The sequence below is a fragment of the Macrotis lagotis genome, chromosome 1 (assembly GCF_037893015.1).
Source record: "Macrotis lagotis isolate mMagLag1 chromosome 1, bilby.v1.9.chrom.fasta, whole genome shotgun sequence".
NCBI lineage: Eukaryota > Metazoa > Chordata > Mammalia > Peramelemorphia > Peramelidae > Macrotis > Macrotis lagotis.
In genome coordinates, this window is record NC_133658.1 from 641,685,820 (window position 1) to 641,705,511 (window position 19,692).

The 19,692-nt window shown below is 36.9% G+C and overlaps 1 long non-coding RNA gene across 1 annotated transcript in view; it reads right to left on the bottom strand.

Moving 5' to 3' along the window:
* Positions 1 to 19,072, bottom strand: part of LOC141507474 (uncharacterized) — a 36,258-nt gene extending 17,186 nt beyond the window's left edge. Inside the window, exon 1 of the long non-coding RNA XR_012474163.1 lies at positions 19,019 to 19,072. This is a non-coding gene — a long non-coding RNA (uncharacterized LOC141507474). The remainder of the gene's footprint in view (positions 1 to 19,018) is intronic.
* Positions 19,073 to 19,692: the final 620 nt, after the last annotated feature.

Here is a 19,692-nt window from a genome sequence, read left to right on the forward strand (position 1 = left end):
TGTAGGGTCTTAGATTAAGAGGTGAAAGATACTTTAGAGATCATATCTTCCAGCCTCTCCCCACCCCCACTTTACAAAGGAGGAAACAGAGACCCAGTTCACCTGCTGCAGATACTTGCTCAACTATGTGATCCTGAACAAATCATTAACCTTTTAGCCTCAGTTTCCTCATCTGTAAAATAGGAATAATAACCTCCCAAAGTTGATGTGATGATAAAAATGAGATATTTATAAAAGCAACAACACAGCATAATGCCCAGCACATAGAAGGTATTATATCAATGGCTATTCCCTCACAGCCCTTTAACTTTTTGTGCCCAAGGAAGCTAAGAAGGCACCTGGACAATCAGTCTCCCCATGTAGATCTAGATAGATAATCAACCTGAAACTTCAAGTCTTGTTGAAGTGATGTCTCCCATACTGTCTTGAGGATTGTGAAGATCTAATAGGATGACACTTTACAAACCTTAAAGCTCTATGTGGCTATAAAAGGACTTCTATAGAAATGGGAGAAAAATCTCAACTAGGGATGAAGCGATCTTTCAGATTGCTAAGAAAACTTGATGGAAGTTCCACAAAAGAATTTGGGGGTTTCCCACCCTCCACTTCCAAAATAATAAGCATTTTGAGAACTTAAAAAAAATTGCTCCACCCAGAAGGAGAATATTCCCAGTTATTATGCTTCTTGCATGTAGAAAGATGAGCTAAACTTCTGCTTGGGTCTGTTCTATTATCTGATTCATCTGCTATTATCAAATGAGATAATATTTATGAAAGAAAGGAAGGAAGAGAGAGAGAGAGGAATGAAGGAAGGAAGTGGAAAAGGAAGGAAAGAAAGAAAAAGGATGATAAAAAAGAAAAGACAAAAGAAAAGGAGGTACTTGACACAATGCAAGATGGAAAGATGAACTAAACCTCAGCTTGGGTCACTCTGGTTATTTGATTCAAATGCTGTTAGCTAATATTTGTTAAAAAGAAGTACTTGGTACAATACCTTGTATATAGTAGACATTCTACAAATGCTTACTCTCTTTCCTTCACCCCTGTTGAAAGGAACACTATGAGGATGTCTGTATTTGGAGCAGAAAGCCTACACTAAAATCCTGGTTATGTCATTTAGTTACTGATTAATGTTGAACCAGTTAATTCACTCCCAGGATCCTATTTTCCCTAGTTCTGGAAGAGGAAGTAATGGGGATGAATTGAAGAGGGTGCAATAGAGGATCTCTAGTGTTCATTCCAACTTTGGCATTCTTGAATTGTATTGGGTTGAGTTAGGTAATGTACTTTTCAAGGAGAAGCCAAGTAATACGAATCTCCAATTTGAAACCAGAAAAGTCATTTAGAGAAACACAAGTCCTCTTTGTGGGTTTGAATTTCTCATTAAACTGAACCCATTGTTATCAAGCAAAACCCAGGATCAGAAACATGAGTCACTTCAATCCATTTTATCATTCTCCAATACAGATAGGTCTTGGTGAAGTCTAATGGAGAGGGGTGATACATTGACAATCTACTTTCCTCTATGTACTCAAACCTTCATGCCTACTTTCCTTTATTAGACAATCTATGCCTGGACACCAAGAAAAAACTCATTTCTGGGGAAGTGCTGATAATAATCAGTCTTCAGAGAAGCTGATTAATTAACCCCGTTTTAGCCCTGCGTCAAACTTTCCTCCTGGTGCTGTCCATCATTGGTATTGAAATTGGGGTTTGTCACTTTCACCAGGAAATGAGGGTAGATCAAGGTTTTCTTCCTTCAAAAGGAACCCCATAAATCCCATCTCTTTGGAGCAGCCTCCTCACAAAGTCATTGGGAAATTGCTTTGGAGAGAAAAAAGAAGCAAGGAAAATAGAATTCAATGAACATTCACTAAACCAGTGCTATGTTTGGAGTATCGAGGATTTAGGGTTTACATCAGCCACAATTGCTACCTACAGCTTACAATGTAATAGAATAATGATATACTAGAAATAATTGTTATATATAATAAAACATAAATGCATTACAAAAACGGTATTGTCATATAGGGGAAAGACCCCTGGACTTGGAAGGAAATGAGAAGTGAGAGTGAATCCACATATATTTACTTGCATATGACCATGGGCAAATCCTACAAAGTGAGATTCAGTTTCCACATCTGTAAAAGGTTAACGAGAGGTGAACATCTAGATGACATAGTGGGTGGAACACCAGTCCTGGAGTCAGGAGAACCTGAAGTCAAATCTTGCCTCAGATACTCATTGTTTGATCATGGGCAAGTCACTTAATCCCAACTGTTTTCACACCCATTACCAAAAAAAAAAAAAAAAAAAAAAAAAAAAGAATAATGACTACCTACCACAAAAGGAGGTTGTGAGGAATGAAAAAAAATGTTTGCAAAACATTTTGAAAATCATAAAGTTCCATAAAATGTTATTATTATTATTATCATTTATTTTATTATTTAAGTGCAATAATGTAATCTATGAAGTAGCATTTGAGTTGGGCATTAAATGATATAAGTAGGAATTCAGTAGGAGGAAAAGGTTTTTGGACTAGGGGTTGGGACAGACAGGGAGATGTGCAATCAGGTAGGAGTGTAGAAAAATACCAAGGTGTAATTAATAAAGGACCTGCCTTGGAATTAAGAAGATCTAGGTGTAAGCCCTGCCTCTAACGATAGAAAGTAATGTCCTTGAGGGCAGGGGCTATTTCATTTATGTATTTATGACCACAGTGTTGAACTTAATTAATTGATAAATTGATAAATATTATCTCTGTGACTAAGGACTAGGGACTGAGCCTCTTGGGGCCTTCCAGGCAACTCTAAAAGTTGCACATGTTGTTTTCTGCATCATCAAAGAAGTTTCCACACTGGGAGTTTCATAAAATGATTAAATCATAGTTCCAGATTTCACCTCCCCCTTCAAAAAAGAAAAAGAAAAAAACTACTTGGAAGGGAATGGTATGAGAAAGGTAAGGTAGCAGATAGTGGAGGGTCTTGAATGTCAGGACAAGGAATTCAAACTTGACCCAGTAGGCAATAAAGCCACTGAAAGTTTGGAATAAAGGACTGACATGGAAAAATTCATTGAGGTAAAAGAATATGTAAGGGCAGTAGAGTGAAGGAGATTGTGGAAGAATTTGGAATTCTTTCTTTATTGGAATACGGAATTTTTTTTTTCAATAGTCCAGGTAAGAAGTAATAAGAGTCTTATTCACTGTTGGCAATATGGATTGACATAGAGGACAGATATAAAATATCTGTCAATGCTAATGAGAACAAGAGGTACAGGGTAAAGGTAGATTCACATATACCAGTTTCAAACTGGAGACTGGGTGTTAGCACTACAGAAAGAGTGAAGTCAAATGAAGGAGCAAGAGACTAAGAATGAAGTTCAAGGATTTGGAATGTCTTAATGTGGAGGAGAGAAAATTTGGGGACAACTCAATTACTCCAGATTTCTTTCTGGATAAAATGAGGGTGTCAAACTCCAGAGATAATACTAGCATGAAGTAAACTGGGTTTTGTCTTAAAATCCTGACAATGAGGAAGACAAGTTTCCTCTCCATGGTACTTCACCCTGTGGTCCTCTCTCTCTGCTGACTCCTGAGCACTCCCAATCAGAATCCCTAATCCAAGCCTGCCTCTCCCCTCCATTTCTTTGCAGGATCATATTATCTCCTTTTAGACTTTACCCATAATTAAACTATTTTCTGAGCTGCCCCCAACATTTTTGCTGCAGGTGAAAAAATTCTGAGTTGAGTATTTGGAAACCTTTCACCTAGGAGGCAATTTGAATAGCATGCTGGACCTGAAGCCAGGAAGACTTATCATCCTGAGTTCAAATCTTACCTAGATGTGTGACTGCAAGAAAAATCACTTGACCCTATTTGCCTCAGTTTCCTTATCTGTAAAATGAGCTGGAGAAGGAACTGGCAAATCCGCTTTAGTATGTTTGCTGAGAAAACCCCAAATGGGATATGAAAAATTGGATACTACTGCACAGAAGCAACAAAGAGGAATCTAATATTTTTTATTCCACAGTCCATCTATGAGTTACTGATCTACATATGCCATAGGTCATATGCAAGATCTAAGTAGAAAAGAAGCTTGTATCAAAAGACAGACCATTTCCCTATACTACTCCCAGAGGGCAGACAAGACAAAGGAAGGGGTTAAAGGAAATAGAACTAAGAGAAGCAGTATCCTCCAAAATGCTTTTAAGGCTCCACTTCTTCATCTGCCCAGGATGTCTTCATCTTGAATTAGTTGGGCTTTCTCAGGCTGAGAAATTGATGATCCTGTGATGATTCTGTTAGTGAAGGGAACTTCCTTTGCGTAAGGAGAGAAGGGAACTGAACCAACCTCAGCCAAAGAGGAAATTCTTCAGAACACTAGTTTCCCAATTAAGCAATAACTGGATTCAACCAAGATGGTGTTAACCTCAGTACATTATGTGTTGAGGTGAAGGCTGCTTAAGAGAAGCATGTGATTTATGCCTATACATTATAAGTGTTATGATTCATCACACCCTTCCCAAGAAGGATTGGGTTGGACATGCCCTGAGCTTTTTTTTCTAGGAACAGATATGAATTTCTAGGTGTGAAAAAATACTTTATTCACTAAACTTCTAAGCAGAGGGGAGTTTCATGCTGGTCCAAGATTCCTGGGGATTGCTGTTTTGAACATCATGATAGTTATGTGAAGTACATCAGGTGGTTAGTATTGATATTATCAAGCTTCAACCTACAACATAAGCTGCTGCTCTGGGAGGCCTATGTTTCCTGTAGTGTTGATGGGTTTTAGGGTTTCTTTTTAATCAAAACCACATTTTAAAACAGGCATGCATTTATATCATTTCCCCTGCTCTCATCTATATGTCCTCCCTACAATTCCTTCTCCTTCCCTCTCCACACTCCACCCTCCAAAAAAAAGGTACTAAGGAGCCATTGAAGATTTCTGAGTGGAGGAGTGATATGATCGGGGTGTGCTTTAGAAAGACCAGTAGCAGTGTGGCCGGAGATAGAATAGATTAGTGAAAGTAAAATGTCAGAGGTGGAGAAAAGGGTCTAGAGGATTCTCAAGGCCCTACCAGGAATGTACTAGGGTGGTGATTGTGGAAATGCAGAGGAAGGGATGATTTTAGGAGGCATTTTGAAAGAAGACTAGGACTAATCAGATTTAGGGGGTGAAGGAGAGGGAAGAGGCAATAAGTCAGAGAAAAGGGAGGCAGAATGGTACAGTAGAAACTGGGTTGACAGAATATGCAAGAGACCTCTCATCCTAGTCCTAACTGTGCCATTGATTAATTGTGTCTGACCAGGTTAGATTTCCTTCATTCAATCCACTCCAGTGACTCCCCTATTAACTCCAGGATCTAATATAAAAATCCTTTTCTTGGTTCAAAACCTGGCCCCTACCATTGCATTCTTCTTACACCTTGCTCATCCTGAGATACTCTAAGATCTAGTGATGGTGGCTTCCTAACTGTTCCTTGCACAAAGCATTCCATCTTCTCACTGTACATTTCCTTTGGGAATCCCCCATGCCTGAAGTGTTCCCCTTCCCACCTCCTGACTGCCCAAAACAGCTAAAATTCTACCTTGTTCCACAAGAAGACTTTCCTAATCCTGAATCCCCTTTTAATGCTATTCCTTTCCTCTGAGATCTCCAATTTACCTTGTTGGTTATACATGGGTGTCTGCATATTGTCCCCTCCATTAGATTGCTAGTTCCTCGAAGGCAGAGACTGTTTTTACCTTTCTTTATATTACTAGAACTTAGCATAGTGGCTAGCACATAATAAAGGCTTGTTGACTTGTCTGTGTGAACTTTTATTTCATTTCTCTGGGCCTCAATGTCCACAACTATAAAAAATGAGGGAGATGGAGTTGGAGCAGATTATAGCAAAAGGTTCTTCTGATTCTAATGTTTTTATCCATGACACTGCAATGTTTTCATGCCTATGAAATGTGGGCAATGAGATTGCTATTTTACCACAGAACCAGGAGATGGGGAATGGAATTGGTTTAAGGTATAATAGACTTAATTTGGTGTTGGATATTCTAAAATTAAGATAATGCCAAAATATCCAAGTGAAAATGTCCCAAGGAAATACGAATAATAATATTAATTTAGTATATACATAGCACCAGCAATATGTCGATCATTATACAAAATGTTCTATAAATATTAGCTTATTTCATCCTCATAACCTTAAGGAGAGGTGCTATTATTGTCCAGGTTATACAGTTGAAAAAACTGAGGCTAACAGAGGTTAAGGGACAACTAGTAAGTATCCAAGGTTGGATGCTATTCAGGTTTTCCTGACTCTAGACCCATCCAACACTTTATCAACTGTGTCTTTAGCTTGGTCTATAATGTATTTTGTCAGTTCCTATAACCTCGAGCATGGGGAAGAGCAACAGGTTCAAAAGACTCAAGCCACCTGCCAGAGATCACGCAAACAATGTTAGAATACCTCACCCTGGAGTTTCCCTTCAGTGGCTCTAGACTCAAAGGGAAATCAGAAGGATCTGTATAGATGATTTCAAGAACCATGTCTGTGGGTAGAAGCATGTCATCCAGAACCCAGCCTGGCCAGGCAGGTTCTCCTCAGTAGGTCCTCGGGTCACCCTGCACACAGGTATTGCTGAATCTGTGGTTTTTCCTTGAAGAAAAAAGACTTCACATCCTGCTGTAGGGCCCCAGAGTCCTCCTGGTCCTTTTCAAGTGATTGAGATGGCAAGGAGAGAAGATAGTTTGTGTTTTGCCTGACTCTGAGCCCACTACCCATGCTAGAGTCCTTTTGAGGTCTTGGCATAACTTAGAAAGCATAGATCATACAACATATCTCTCCTCAAGGCCCCTTAGGTCTCCTCTCTATTCTTCACATCCTTGGAAGGATTTAAGATTATGCTTGGTTTGTCAAATATGATCTGCCTCCCATGCCCTCTTCAGCCCTTCCCATGACCTTCAAGGGAGACTTTAGTTTATCATTCCTGCTTTTATTTTCCAGTCAAATAGGCCTATTTGCTATTCTTTAAACAAATGCTATCCACTACAAGAAACTCCTCTTGTCTCCTTGGTTACAATGCTATCTCGCTTGTTAAATAAAAATTATTCTTTTGAATTCTATTATTCTATTGAATGAGAGCATTAATAATACCTAACTTACCTGATAGAATGGTTGAGAACATCAAAGGAGATAAAGTATTAAGAAGAGTACTGAAAAACTGTAAAGCTTCCTATATACACTGAAATATTCATAATAGTACTTTTTGTGGCAGTAAAGAATTGGAAATAAAGTAGATGTCTATTGATTGAGAAATGGATAAACAAATTGTAGTATAATTATGTAATGGAATCTTACTATGCTATAAGAAACAATGAATATGATGCATTTAGAGAAACATGAAAACTTGTATGAGCTGATGCAAAATGAAGTGAGCAGCACCCAGAAAAAAATACACAATAACTACAACAATCAAAATTTCAAAAACAATAAAACAATCGAAAAAGAATGTTGCAAAATGACAAAAAACAAACTTGGTGCCCCAGACATACACACACACACACACATACACACACACACACACACACACACACACACACACACACCTCCTTTGGAGAAGTGGAAGGACCATGAGTAAGAAGCACTGTATATATTTTCAGATTTCATCATGCTTGGTTTCGTTTTCTTATATTAGATGGTTCTTTTAGAGAAGGAAGAAATAGGGATACTGGGGGTAGAGGGAGATTAAACATTATAAAGCAAAAGATAACAATAAAATTTATTTTAAGAAAAGAAAAATAAAAAACTATTGATATTGAATATTATAAGTGGATATATTTATATAAGTAAGGTAGAAGAAGACTGTCATTCACTGAATCCTTTTCTCTGTCCTGGAGAGGCACTTAATAAATTATTATTGATTAATTGATTGATATTAATTGGCTCTACATGTAATTGCATCAAGAGCAATAACTCACCAGAAAGTAATGATAACACAACCCTAAGTGGCCCACCACTTTAGGTGTTGTATAGTTTTACACTGATTTAGGAAAAAGAAAAAAATTGGCTGTCTATGCTCAAAGAAGACCAAAATGGCATCACTATGTCAAAGTCAAAGTACAGTGCATCCAACTGTGACTGAGCAGACCAATATGAGCTCAGAAGGCTCTACCGCTGTTTGGGCACAAATAGTCTATATGAACATTTGGTGGAGAAGTGGCTTTAAATTTACTCATCTCACTTTTCCTTCTAGCTACTGAAATTCTACTTTTCTTATAAACCACAGCATCCTCTTTGATATAGGTCTGCCTTGCTAGTTGGTTCTGTGACAGTGTCTTCCCGGTCTCAAAATCAATTCCAAAATTCTTCAAATAGACCTTGAATGTGTCCTCATATCATTTTTTCTGGCTCCATGTAAATGCTTGCCTAGTGTGAGTTCTCCATAAAATAGTCTTTTAAACAAAGCTACATTTGACATTGAAACAACATGGCCCAGGCCATTGGACTGCTTGGCAGTTTAGCTCAAAAAAGGACCTCAGTATCTAATATCTTATCTTTCCAGGTGAATTTTTCTAAGACAATTCATATGGAAGCACTGGTATACTGTCTAAGTCTCACAAGTATATAACAATCTAGTCAGCACAACAGCTCTATAAGTCTTCAATTTGATAGTCAGTCAAAGAACTCTGTTTTCCTGCACTTTCCCTTAGAGACTCCCAAATATTGAGTTAGCTCCGGCAATGCATATGTCAACCTCATTATCAATTTGTACTTCCCTAGAAAGTACAATGCCATTTATCCACAGTATTCAAAACTTCTCCATTTGCTGTATCCAATGGTTCCATGTATAAATAGCGTGTTGCTGGCTGGTGGAGAGCCTCTGTTTCCTTAATATTAATTGTCAGGCTAAAATGAGTAGAAGCAACAGAGAATCAACCATCCTCTGCTACATCCCAGCCTCAGAGATTTCATTTAGTATACAATCATCTGCAAGCAAAAAGTTGTCACCCACCAACTTTTTCTGCAATTTGACTTGCAACCTTTTAAGTGACACTTCTTAGAAATGTACCAATCTTAGTTTATTAGATAAAATTAAACACTTGGGTTGGTCTTAAAGTTGTACTTATATTCATTATTTCACTTTTCATTTTTTCTATCTATTTCTCTTCTGATTGAAGAGTGACTAGTCTGAATCAATTGTGTTAGAGGGAATCACTCTCTAACCTGCCCCTTTTGTTATTATCTTCAGCCTCATAGCTTAGTTGTACAGTCCCTTTCTAAACCAAATAGCACTCAAAACCAGGCAGGAGAGGAAATTGAAGTATTTAATCCTTCATTTTATCTTTTCCCCTGTGTGCTACCTCCTGATTTCCTCACCATTTACAGTTCTTCATGCACATAAGGATGCCCGTCCCCTTGTCCTCTGATACTTCAGAACTGAGACCACATGAGGTCCATAAAGACCCTAAGAACTCAACAATCATGAAAATAACTAAGGCCTCACTGATAATGGAATCCAACATTCCTCCCTCTCTATTTTACAAAAGGGGAAACTGAAGCTCAGTTAATGGAGGTGAAATCATAACAAAAAGCTAAGATTTCTAGAAATTTTCTGCATAGCTCTTTTCATAGATTGGAATGCATCTTATTCTGGGGAGAGAGAGAGAGAGAGAGAGAGAGAGAGAGAGAGAGAGAGAGAGAGAGAGAGAGAGTTGTGGGAGAGGGATACAAAGGCAGAATTTAGTTCAGTGTTTGAACCTTGATAAATGAGAAACTGATCAGAGCTCTCCAGATGCTTCACCTGACATTCTGAGGGGAAAAAAAGAGAACAATATTTTCATTTCTGGGCCCTAAGGTGTGAAAACCCAATAGACCACCAGCTTCCTGTTTTGTAAGACATTGGTTCCTAGAACAGAAGTTTAGGGTGGTTTTTTTTTTGAAGCATATTTACAATTTATTTTCAAATGCCTGGGGTATCTACTCTTTCTCTCCCCAATGTTTGGTTTTATATCTTCAACTCCTCAGGCAGAAGAGGGCATAGGTTAGCCCCTAGAACCTACTCCCTTCCCATATGACCGCTCTGATATTTGACCTTGAAGAGGCTTCTCAGCTTAGCAGTAAAGTGCTAAGAAAATCCTCTTTCCTTCCCCAATGTCTACATGCTAACCCTTTGACAGTAGATAGGAATCATTATCTACTGCAAACACACAAATGCAAATATGTGAGTATGAATATATATATATTTATATATGTATACATATATTTTGTGGCAACAAAGTGCTGAAAACAAAGCATATATTTATCAGTTGGGGAACAGTTAAGCAAATAAGGTCATGAAATATCAAAAACATGAAATATCAAAAAACAATTAATATGAAGAATTCAGAGAAAATGGAAAGACTTATTTATTTTCTACTTTTCCTAGGTGTAGCTTATTTGCAAATATTTCTCTGCTTGTTATCTCTCCATTTTCATGACTTAAAATATGTTCACTTGTTCCTTGTCCCATAGAATTGCAGATGAAGTGGCTGCAGAGCACTGATCAATTTTTCCTTTTCTAAAGTTCGGACACCAAACTAGATGTCACATTCTCATCCCTCTCTCACAATTCCCTCTCTGATACCAAGAATAGGACATATGTGTGAAAGCACATAAATATGTTTGCATATATTGTGTATGCATATGTGGGTATGTATGCATGACAAGAGGGACCTGGGAAGGTTTATCCTACAAGCTTCTGCCCATTTGGCACTCCCCACTTCACTATGACTAGTATACCCCCGACCACTTGCTTCTTTATCGTTGAAAATCACTGGTTTGACTAATTGAGACTCTATCCTGCTACTTCTCCTCATCCTCTCATTCCTATCCATATCAACACTTCCTCCTGGGCTTCATCTTCTGCCCATCTTTTTCACCATCACCTTTGAATTCCCTTCTTGTTAATCAGACCTCCTTTGTCTTCCATCTCTTCCTCTGAAACCCTGTCCCCATATATACCACCTCTCATTCCATCCTCTTTAAACCTGACCACTTCTTGACTTATAGGAAGAGATGATCTGTATTCTACTTGCCCCCCACTGCCATTTTCAGATGCATGCTGACACTACCATCACTATAAAACACCCTCTTCTTTTTACAGGTTTACTTGGGCAGATTGTGTCATTATGTCGCAAACCTTGCAGTTAGTTGTCATTTACTAGCCCTTGAAACATCCATTTAGCTCAAGTCAAATTCATTAGCATTTATTTAGTACTTCCATCCGACTTTTTGACCACTTGAATACCAGGGTCCTCTCCTCTATACTTTCCTGGCCATCTTACTTGGAATCAGCAATGTTTATGCACATGACCCTCCAAACCACATGTACATTTTAATTTTTTTATTTTTTGTGTGTTTATTTACTTTGCTTTCATTTTCAAATATATGCTGTCCTCCCTCTCACCGAGGTGAGCCAAACCTTGTAACAAAGAATTTTTTAAAAGAGCACATTTTCAAAAAGCAGTTCAGCAAAAACTAATCAACTTATCAGTAGAATCTGATCACTTATGCAATTCTAGTCAATCTCCACCTCTACAAAGAAGGAAAACAAGTGCATTTCTTATCTCAAGCTTGGCAATTTTAATCATATAGTCAGAGTGCTCAGTTTGTTGTTGTTATTTTTTTGTTTCCATTTATGCCATTCAGGTTGGTATACATATATATATATATATATATATATATATATATATATATATATATATATATAATTTGCTTTGTTCTATTTACTTCACTCTGTATTTGCATCAGATGGTCAACAAACATTTATTATATACTGGACCTTATTTTCAGTGTTGGGATTACAAAGACTCATAACACAATCTCAGCCCTCAAGGAGCTCATAATCTAAGGAGAAGGGGAAGACAACAAGCAAACAAATATTTACAAACAAGCTTCATCAAAGTTAAACAGGAAATATATAAGCCTTCCCATGTTTCTCTGAATTCTTTTTATTTATTGCTTTTTATGATATAGTAGTAATATTCCATGACATAGTCTGCTAACTATCCCCCAGTTGATGGATACTCTTTGCTCCAGTTCTTTGCTACCACAGAAAGTTGTGTTATGAGTATTTGGGTGTACATTTAGCCTTCTTTCTGACTTTGATCTTCCTGGGCTACAGCTGGTGTCACATCCAACTTCCTCTACCATAACACTATTACCTCCTTGACATTCAACTTCAGTCAGCTCCTGCACTGATCACAGCATAAAGCTCACCATCACTGGTAACTGCTCTATCTTAAAAATCCAAAACTCTAAAACTCTATTCTCTGATGACAAGTTCCATCCCACTTTTTGTGAATGTGCTCTTCACTCTCATAGGAACCTTTAGTCCTTGGAATATTTCTTATTCTCCAAGTCATTTGCTAGTATTCTTTATTTCATTTCTCTCTTATCACTGTCATTTTTAAGTTTATCCTCTATCCTTGAGACTTTTACTCTTTATCTCATTATCCTTATTTCTTAACTTGTTATGGGAATTGTGCTAATTCCCAACCCTATCTACCTTCAATACTCCTACATCAGCACTGCTGAGCTTTTCTATGAGGCAAACAGTGGGGAATCAAGAAATCATGCTAATGTGATTCACTGTAAATTTATTCTATCTCATTTCAGTTTGGGTCCCTTGGATATATGGGAAACTGTTGGGTCATTTTTGAGTAATTCCCTAGCATATTCCTCAAAACAGATGACCCAATGTTTTTTCTTTACCCTCTTATAACTCTACACCAAATTTTATTAATTTTAACAAATGATCATGCCTTCTGACTAAGAGACTATCCTAGGGAGCTCCTCCTTTTATTTCTTCCATGCTTCCAAACTTAGCTCCTTAGGCATCTTCTTCTGTCCTCTGGTCTCAAAGAATAAGTTGGTCTTTTTGCCTGGTTAGATCTAATAATAAATAAATAAATAATATCCATGGTATTATTTAAAACTTCAAGGTTTGCAAAATATCATGTATTCATTAGGCTAATCTCTTCATTTGTACCCTTGGTCCATGATCCTTATTTAACAGATTAAAAACCCAGAGGCCCATAGTTTATATAATTAATAAATGGCAAAACCAGAATTCACAACCACTTCTGATTTCACTCCCTTCTCTTTTTTTTAGGCTTTTGCAAGGCAAATGGGATTAAGTGGCTTGCCCAAGGCCACACAGTTAGGAAATTATTAAGTGTCTGAGACCGGATTTCAACCCAGGTACTCCTGACTCCAAGGCTGGTGCTCTATCCACTGCACCACCTAGCCACCCCATACTCCCTTTTCTTATAATCTCCAGGACCCTCCTCTCTTTTTCTTTCTCTCATTTCTCCCTCCCTCTTCCTCTTCTCTCTCTCTTCTTTCCCCATTTTTTGCTCTTTCTTTCTTCCTTTGTTTTTCTTTCCCTCTCCCCTTCTCTCTCTCTTCCCTTCCCTTTTCTCTCTCTCTCTCTCTCTCTCTCTCTCTCTCTCTCTCTCTCTCTCTCTCTCTCTCTCTCTCTCTCTCTTTCTCTGTTGGCTATTTCTCTATCTACTTGCAAATATGATCATTTCTTCCCTATCCTAAACAAACCAATATAAACCTTACCTGGAGGGTATATAAACTATTTCTATCTATTGTCCTATCTCTTTTTTCCCCTTCCTTGGTAAACTATGATTAGTTAACATTCCAAACTCTCCTTCCTCATCACCATCTCATTCCTCAACCTCCTTCAATCTGGCTTCTGACCTCACCATTGACTGTCAAATCCAATGAACTCTTTGACTTCTCTGTAACTCTGCACACTGCTGTACACCAGTTCCTTTTAGATACTTCCTCTTCCTATTGATGCTATAAAGTTCTCTTTACTTTTCTCCTGACTATCTGACAGCTCCTTCTCAGTCTCCTTTGCAGGTTTGCCTTCTTCCTCTGAATCCTCAAAGCACTATCCTCAGTCCATTCTCTTCTCAATCAGTCAAGAAGTATTTCTTAAGGACCTTCCATAATCCAGGCCCTGCACTAGGTGCTGGGGAGATAAGCACAAAGAATGAAAAAATCCTTATTTTCAAGAAACTTGCAATACATATAGCATGAATACAAAGTTAATAAAGGCAAATATATACAAAGAAGTTGAATGCAAGGTAGTTTAGGAGGGTGGCCCTTAGCTATTTAGAAGACTTAGAAAAGACTTTGTGAGATTCTTGAATTGCATCTTAAAGGAAAAAAGGGACTCTGTAAAAGTCAGAGCTAAAGAGGAAATGGATTCCAGGAATGGAAGATGGATGGTGTAAAGGCAGAAGGATAGGAAAGGGAGGCTACTATGTGAGGAACAGATAGAAGAACAGTTTGCCTAGACTGTAGAGCATGGGAGAGGGAATAATGACCCACAGGATTAAGGTCAATTTATAATAGGACTTTAAAAGATAAGCAGATTTCAGAACATGATTAATATGTATTTATGTTTATCATATTTATGCATGGTTATATATTAGATTGCTTTCTGTCAGAGGCAGAGAGAGGGAAGAGAGGGATAAAAATGTAAAACTCAAGACCTTGCAAGAAAATGATTGCTGAAAGCTACTATTACATGTAGTTGGAAAAATAAATTTAAAAATATTTAATAATAATAAAAAAGATAAACAGAGCTAAACCAGCAAGGTTAGTGGAGTAGGAAGACATATAGCCCAGTTCTTTCCCACTATTACTCTAATGAAGACCAAGGCAGCATCAGACCAATTGGTGATTGGGAAATTCAAGGAGAAAACAAAATGAGTTCGCAACCCAGGTCAGCACAGAGAAACAGTCTGTAGGTTGGAAATGAGCAGCTACAGATAGATGGCCCAAAATCCAATCCTAGAAGAAAAGAATGACTCCAATACTTCCAGAGAAAAATCTTCAAATAAGAGTACAACAAAGTCAACTGTAATTCCTGGAAGAAATAAAGCAAATGTTTTTAAATGATTTTATAAATGAGGGCATAATAGGTCAATAAAGTGAGAAACTCCAATGCGGGAACTGATTTGGGATGTTCAACTGTATTTTGGAATGAAAAGCATCATGAATGTCAGGATAAGCCTGGAACTGTGTAGGAATTAGAAATAAGAGCCAACTGGTAGTTCTTTTGCTTTGACATAAGAGCTAGGTCATAGACACAGTATTGACTGAGGAAGGATCTGCACTGAGAAGTGGCTGACCAGAACTCAAATAACCTGAAGAGAAACAGGAACAGAAAGAAGCAGCAGCTGTGTGACTCTGTTGGCAGAACAGGGTCTCAGATTCAGGCCACAGCCTAGTATAAAGCATGCAAACTGAGTGACCAAGGCAGAAAGTTCAGACTAAGAGTAAGCCTGAAGTTACTGAATTTCCTGAACCCACAGAGTCTTCCAACTAACAAGCATTAGACCCAAACTGGATCAAGAGTTTGCAAAGTTTAGATGAGAAAAATAGCAATCAGATTTTACTCTAGATCAAATCATTTTGTGTGGGTATACTGAAGATGCCTGAGATCTTTGAAGGATTCAGAACTCAATATCCCCAAAAAAGCATCAACAAGATCTCAGAGAATACAAAGGACCAAAAAAGGTCCAAAAATACCTCCAGAAGTACACATAATCTTTCACAAAGGCTCAATGTGAGGAGGAAAAAAATGACAATAAAAGCAACAAAAAGATTCCCAACATAAAGAGCAATTATGAAGAAAGAGATGCTCAAGATACAAAATCAAAAGAAGAGAATGACTCCAAAACTTCTACAAGTAAAACTTCAAACAATAACACAACCTAAACACAAAATCTACTAGAATTCCTAGAAGAAGTGAAACAAATGTTTTTAAATGATTGTATAAATAAAACCAGAATACCAAAAGAGAAAAAAAAAGATATGAGTGCTCTGCAGGAAAGACTTGGACAGAGAGTCAACAGTTTAGTACTAGAGGGACAAAACCTTAGCCAAGTAATAGATTCCTTAAAAGCAGGAATGGGTCAGACAGAAGTTAATGTCTAGATGAAAAAAAGAAATAGTAATATTGAGTCATAAGACTAAAAAATTAAAAGAAAATATAAGTTTTCTCATTTCAAAAAACAATTACACTGGAAAATAGATCAAGGAGAGATCATGGAACTATTGATGAATTCTCTGGACCAGAAAAATAATCTAGATATATTTCAAGAAGTCATGAAAGAAAATTGCCCAGATCTATTATAACCAGTCAAAATGAAAATTCAAATATACATATATATTTATATATATGTATATTTTATACAAATATATATATATACATATATATATATGTATATATATATATATTTCAGAAAACTCCTGAAAGAAATACCAAAATTTAAGGGCAATTTGGTGGTACAGTGGACAAAGCACTGGCCCTGGAGTCAGGAGGAAATGAGTTAAATTCAACCTCAGACACTTAATGCCCATTGCCTCTCCCCCAAAAAAGAACTCAAAAAAAAAATACTAAAATGAAAACTCCTAAGAATATCATAGCCAAAATTCAGACCTTCTGGGTCAAAGGAAAAAATATTGCAAGTAGAGAGAGGTCAAATATTGAAAAGCCAGTAAAGATCAAACAAGATTTATCAGCTATTAGATAGAAGAGTGAAGAATTTGAAATATGGAATTCTGAAAGGTTAAAAGAAGTAGCTTTATAATTATGAATAACTCACCCAGCATAACTTATATTGTTAAACTTAACTTAAAAACTTAAAAATCCTGCAAGATAAAGAAAAATGAACCACTAATGTAATAAGGATTTTCAATCTTTAAATTACTAAAATTAAAATACGAGATTAAGTGATTAAAATACTAGAATTTAGTAGAAAAATTGAAGTACAAGCACAAGAATTAAAAGAAACATGAAATGGCAAATACAGATGAGAACTGGCATGGATTAAACACATATAGTCTTTATATTCTAAAAAGGAAGTAAGTGTTTCTTCATTACCATAATGTCAGCAGTGATCAGTTAGGACTTAAATAAAACAGAGGACCTAGGAGCGATTGTATAATATTCTGATTATCTTACAAGAAGAAAGAAAAAGGAAGGGAAAAGGCAGAAAATATGGGGGAAGAGAATATGGATTCACCTAACATAACTGGGACCCACAAGTAGAAGCTACACAAAGAAGAGGTGGGAAAAGTGGGTGCCACTTGAACCTCACTTTCATCTGATTTGATCAAATGAAGTTAGAATTGCATCGAATGGAGACAGAGGAGAGAGGAAAATAAAAGAAAGGGCAAATTCCTGCATATTCAGGAAGACATTTTAAAGTTAAACAAGGGGACATATATATATATATATATATATGTATATATATACATATATACATACATATATACACATATACATATGCATATGCATGTATATTTTTTTTTCTAGAGATGATAGGAAACCACCAGACTTGGTCAAGTAAGAGAGTCACAGAGTTAGAGTTACACTTAAGGAAAGTTACTTTGGCAGCAGTGTGTAGAATGGACTAGAATGAAGATTTGAATGAATCCAAAGGGTTAGTTACCTGGATGTGTGAGATGTTATGAAGGGAAAAGTTACAAGATACAGAAAATGGTTGAATATGTGGAATGATTAAGATCAAGAAGTCCAGGATAATGCCAGGCATTACAAACATTTTCTATAATTTTTCTTTCAGTAATATCATGTATTTTCATGATTTCAATTATTTATAACTGTGGAAATTATTCCCAATTCTATAAATTTACCCTGAATTCCCAAACCAATGCTCTAATCTCACAGTTCCAATTGTCTGATAAATCCTGTTTGTATTTCAAATTCAACTTGTCCAAAACTGCATTTGTCAGCTTCCCCAAAACCTTCACTCCCCAAACTTCCCCTTTCCTAATTTTGTTGATGGCATCAACCTTGTCTCCGTCATTCAAGCTTGAAACCTCAAAGCCATCTTTGACTCTTCTCTGTCTCACATCCCTTATTGAGGAGGTTACCCTACTCCTAACAATTCTTCCTCTGCCATAATTCTCATGTATCTCTACTCTCACTACAACCACCATAGTAGTTACTAACTCTGGCTTTGACATTTTTTTAACCTTTTCTAAAAAAAATTACCTTGGTGTTTAGTATTTTATTTTTCTTTACTTTTATGTAGAAGCAATTTTAATATTTGTTTTTGAGTCTGAGTTCTGAATTCTTTACCTTTCTCCCTCTTCACCCCTACAGCTTGAGAAAGCAAGCAATTTGATATAGATTATCCAAGTATAGTCATGGCTTTGGCATTTCTAACAACCTTTCTAATAGACTTTCTGCCTATTTTCTTCTCCTTACCAATCCATGGTGGCCAAATGGTTGCCAAAATAATCTTCCTAACACAGGTCTGACCATGTCACTCCCTTTTGCTAAACTTTTCAGTTTAGCCTTGAGGATCCTTATTACCTTGAGGATAAAGTAAAATTTTCTTCACCTGGTTTTCAAGATCATTCACAATCTATCTCCAAACATTCTTTATAGTCTTACTTCATTTCACTTCCCTTCATACACTCTCATACTTCATATCCTGCCTTCTCCCAACTGTACATTTGCACAAACAGGCTTCCATTCCACATGACCACCAATAAAATCCTCTTCCTTTTAGACTTTTCTCTATTGCACTTCTTTCATGAAACTTTACCTGATTCAGCTAAGGGAATCTGTCCAAATATTATTTTCTCAGTTTTTTGCTTTCTTTCTTTCTTAATCTTGGATACCTCTATTTTATTTGTGTAAAATCTTTTTAATTTAATGTAATATAATTACATTATCTATTTTATACCTCATACTGCTCTCTATCTCTTGTTTATTCATAAATTACTCTCCTAATGTCTTACAGTTAATAGTAACAGTTTACTAACTCTTTGATTCCAGATTGCTCTCATCCAAATCAAATTTAGCATTTTTCTAGACTGAGAAGTAAGCAACAGTGACCAGAAACTCTTACCTCCTAAGAATACATTCAATCTGTGACACTATATTAACCTAATCAGTTTCTGAGGCATTTCTACTCACCTCTCAGCTCTCAGCTCTCCTCCTCCTTCTTCCTCAGGTCTCTTACACCTGTCTAAAAAGAAGAACAATGTAGTTTCACATAGCAAGGATACTACTTTCACTTGATGTAGCAAGTATTTATTGAACAGGTACCAATTTGGTATCTGGGAGATACAAAAGAAGTTTAACACAAGTTGTCCATCTGCAGGTACCCTCCAGTTTATTTGGGAAGATAGGATACCCTTTCAGGAAAAATAGCAAATTGATCTCATAGGTCCCTGTGTGCTCTGAAATTTTACAGTTTCATAAGCCAAAAATGAGCTATATAGACATTAAGAGAAATAGAAGATCAAGGGAAGAAGGAAAGATCCTTAAGGGTCTTTGGTGAATGAATGAGGTTTTGGGAAGGAGATGAGACTGGACCTTGACCTTAAAATACCTTTAAGAAGAATAAGATAAAAGAAAAGGAGAGATCATATTTCAGGTTGGTGTAAGGAGAAAGTGGGTGGGGAGGGAAAGGAGACAACAGGACAAAGGAATGGAGAAATGAGGATATTTTGTTTGAGGAACAATGAGAAGATGGTCCTGGATCAATTGTAAAGTCTCCCTTGGATAATTAATAACTTTGGGCAAGTTCTAAGAGCAATGATTTGTCTGAATGCAAAAGAGTAGATAGATGAGTGAAGCTCACCTGG